We start from the raw sequence: 4,495 nt of genomic DNA on the forward strand, positions 1-4,495 counted from the left end.
AAATAAATGTTGAACACTTACAGAATATCTGTTAATTTGAAGAGTTACCAAATTCTCATTTCAGCCCTGAGAGTTCCCTGTCGTGAACAAGGGACATGGAGGAGAAAAGGGAATATACCATTGATGGGGTGATGCGGGTAATTCTGAATACAGAAATAGCTTGACTGTCACCAGGACACAGAGAGAGCCAGTTCTCCTGAACCCCCTTGAGTGGAGAGATTCTCCAGCAATTGGGTTCTTCTGGGAATGGAAGCTAGCTGCTCTAGAAATAGGAGTGCTGTGGTTTCCATCCGAGATGTGTTTCCAATTTCAGCTACTAGAGGGCAGAATTGCAGCAGCAGGAATGGTGGAATGGTTCCAGAAATGGAGAAGCTGGAGGCAAAATTAGGCATCTAGCCAGTAAAAAAGCAAGAAAAGGTATAGGCCAGAAAAGGCACAGGAAATATGGGCTCAGCTGAGCTGGTAAGCAAGAATGAGGGTGTGGACAGACCAGGAACATCACGCTGAGGTGGCAATAGGCTACCAAAAACTGCTGAGGTGCAAGGTGGATAAAGATCACCAGACCCCCAGAACCTGACATTGCCTCTGAGAAGAGTACCCAAGGTGTAGCTACTGCAAACAAGAATCTGTAAGCCCGGATGTTCAAACATCTATTAATGTTGGGGTGGGGGGTGTGGAATTCAACTAGGGAAGAACAGTTTTCTGAGGGAACCTCCCAGGAAAGTTGGAGGGGATCCAGAAGCAAGTACAGACATTAAACAGGGGTGGCCTATAAAAATAGAGGTATGATTTTTCAGGGGAGTGGTGAAGAAATTCTCCTCAGTCAGTAAATTGATAATTAAAATCTTACCAGCTTGCTTTTTCCTGATCTTAAAGCTTTGAGCCCAATTAAAATGTAACGCCCAAGAAAAATGGAGTACTTGGAGCACTTGTCAGACATTTACACTCTGGTGTGAATAAGTGATCTATTAAGCAAATGTTAACTGAACATCTACTTTGTGGAGCTAGAGCTTGCATTCCAATGGGGCTGGACGAGCAATAAGCAAGTAAACAAATACGTAAATAAAAATTTCAGAGAGGGAAAGGGCATTGGAGAAAAGCAGTCAGGTAACGACAAAGCGAAAGGGCAGGTTCAGAGTCTTCAGAAAAGTATCTCTTAGGGTGATGTTCAAGCCAAGACCTAAATGTTGAGGAGTCAATAATGCAAAGATCTCTGGGAAGAATCTTCCAAGCAGAGGGGACAGCAGTACGAGGGTTCAGGGCTGTGTTGTTTAAACTTTGTAAGCTCCAAAATAAGGAGTTGGATCTTATTCAATTTGCAGTGAAAAGTCATTAGAATTTTAAATGGGAGAGTGGTCTGACCTCATTTACATTTTTAATAGTGTTCGGTAGAACATCAACTCAGAATGGAAGCAGAGAGACCAATTAGGGAGCAATTGCAATCATTGCTGAGAGATCATGGTGGCATGGTCAGAGAAGTAGCTGAGAGACAGTAAGTGGAGAGGTTCTGATGGGATTTTGTAGGTGGATGGAGAGGTAAGCAGAAGCACAGATGACTGCTAGATGTTTACCTTGAACAACTGCCTGGATAGTGGGGCTATAACATGACAGGAGTAAGGCTGCAGAAACAGCGGTGGTGTTGGGGGTGGTCAAGAGTTCTCTTTTGGACATGTTAAGGTTGAGATGCCTAGTAGACCACCAATGGAGGTGTTGAGCTCTGGTAGAAGATCAGCTGCGGAACTGTAAATGCCATTAGCATCTGGGTGGTATATGTGTTGCCAAAGTGAACACAACAGATGAATGGTATTGAAAGTCATCTGCCTAACTGGGATCACATAGGGACAGAATGCAGGCCAGGCAGAAAAGGGAGGCCATCAGGAGCTCTAGGAAAGGGAACCGGAGGAGTGAGGCATGGGAGGTGGAGCCGGCAAAGGAGCTGAGAGAGAAGAATCGGAGAGGTAGGACAGCCCAACATGGCAGAAATAAAAAGGTGAAAGTATTTCAAGCCAAGAGGGTGTGCCACCAAGTCAAAAGCTGCTGAGTTGTTGAGTAAGAAAAAGAAGTGATAATGACCTTGACAAAGGTAGTTCCAGGGAGTGAGGTTGAAAACCAACCAGAAACCAGCTTTTGATAAAAAGGAAAACGTTTGCGAGGACAGATCTTCCAGGAGAGAGGAAGACCCAGGGATATCAGAAAAAGTCCGTAAGACGCATGAGAAATAGAGGAGGTTCTCAACCTGGCTGAATGTCAGAATCATCCAGGAACTTAAAAAATAAAACAAGGGGCGCCTGGGTGGCTCAGTCGGTTAAGCGTCCGACTTCAGCTCAGGTCACGATCTCGGGGTCCGTGAGTTCAAGCCCCGCGTCGGGCTCTGTGCTGACAGCTCAGAGCCTGGAGCCTGTTTCAGATTCTGTGTCTCCCTCTCTCTGCCCCTCTCCCGTTCATGCTCTGTCTCTCTCTGTCTCAAAAATAAATAAACGTTAAAAAAAATAAAATAAAACAAGTTTTGGGGTGCCTGGGGGGCTTAGTCGGTTAAGTGTCTGACTTTGGCTCTGGTCATGATCTTACAATTCGTGAGTTCGAGCCCTTCATCAGCCTCTGTTTCTACAGCACAGAGCCTACTTGGGATTCTCTGTCTCGCTCTCTGCCCCTCCCCCACTCATTCTCTCTCTCTCTCTCTCTCTCTCTCTCTCTCTCTCTCTCTCTCTCTTTCTCAAAAATACATAAGGGGCGCCTGGGTGGCGCAGTCGGTTAAGCGTCCGACTTCAGCCAGGTCACGATCTCACGGTCTGTGAGTTCGAGGCCCGCGTCAGGCTCTGGGCTGATGGCTCGGAGCCTGGAGCCTGTTTCCGATTCTGTGTCTCCCTCTCTCTCTGCCCCTCCCCCGTTCATGCTCTGTCTCTCTCTGTCCCAAAAATAAATAAACGTTGAAAAAAAAAATACATAAGCCTAAAAAAATAAATTAATTTAAATAAATAAAACAGGTTTCTGGTCCCCTCCCAGATTTACTAAATTAGTAGGAGTGGGAGTTGAAATACATATATATGTAGATTATCTTTTATTGCCATTAGTTTCTTTTTAATTTTTTATTTTTTTTATTTTTATTTTTCAACGTTTTTTATTTATTTTTGGGACAGAGAGAGACATAGCATGAACGGGGGAGGGGCAGAGAGAGAGGGAGACACAGAATCGGAAACAGGCTCCAGGCTCCGAGCCATCAGCCCAGAGCCTGACGCGGGGCTCGAACTCATGGACCGTGAGATCGTGACCTGGCTGAAGTCGGACGCTTAACCGACTGCGCCACCCAGGCGCCCCTCTTTTTAATTTTTTAAATGTTTATTTATTTTTGAGAGAGAGAGACAGAGTGCAAGCAGGGGAGGGGCAGAGAGAGAGACACATACACAGACTCTGAAGCAGGCTGCAGACTGAGCTGTCAGCACAGAGCTCGATCCAGGGCTCAAACCCCCAACCATGACATGGTGATTTGAGCCAAAATCAAGACTTGGACACTGAACTGCTTAACCGACTGAGCCACCCAGGCGCCCCTATTGTCATTAGATTTGAATTTAGTTTTTACTAATGGAATCTATATATTTCTTTAAATTTTTTTTGTTTTTAATTGAGGTATAATTGACATTGAGTCTATATATTTTTTAAAACTCCTTCAGTAATTCTGATTTAGCTAAATAGAGTAGAGGTGAGATGTGCAAGAATATTCCCACCAAAACAAAAGAAATACCTTCTGAGGGGAGAGGTTAATAGGAAGAACTTCCAAGTTCAAGTTTACCTCCCCTAGGGGGTGCCTGGGTGGCTCAGTCAGTTAAGCGACAGACTTGGGCTCAGGTCACTATCTAGTGGTTCCTGAGTTTGAGCCCCACATCCAGCTCTGTGCTAACAGCTTGGAGCCTAGGGCCTGCTTAGGATTCTGTGTCAATCTCTCTCTCTGCCCCTCCCCTGCTCACACTCTGTCTCTCTCTCTCTCTTAAAAATAAACACTTGAAAAAGAAAATAAAATAGTTTATCTCTCCTAAACTTTTCACAACCTTTAGAGCTTGATATCACTTGTCTTCTGCTGAGCTTCGAACACAAAATGAGTATTAACAGAAAGACTTAGAAACAGGCAGCCAGGCTTAGATATCCTGCTCTTTTTCAGGGATATGAGGGCTCATGACTGTGATTTTATACTGCATATACAGAATTAAATGTATTTTCTTCTGCCATTGAAATTGGTTCCTGTGTTGGATCCCGGAGCTGTTTTTAGCAATTTTGACAGTGTTTTGCAAATTGCTAGTAGATTTTGAGGTACTCTGTCATCAGAACAGGTTTGAGAATGCTTCAAAAGAGCCCTGAAAGCTTCATGCACTCTCCTTCTCCCTCTTCCTCTCTCTCTAAGCCTCTCCCTCCCTCCCTCCTCCTCTTCCCCACCTCTCTCTCTCTCTCTCTCTCTCTCTCTGTCTCTCTCTCCCTTGTTCCCTCCCCACCCTACCACCTCTCT

This window comes from Panthera onca, chromosome F2, assembly GCF_046562875.1.
Source record: "Panthera onca isolate mPanOnc1 chromosome F2, mPanOnc1 haplotype 2, whole genome shotgun sequence".
NCBI classification, from domain to species: domain Eukaryota; kingdom Metazoa; phylum Chordata; class Mammalia; order Carnivora; family Felidae; genus Panthera; species Panthera onca.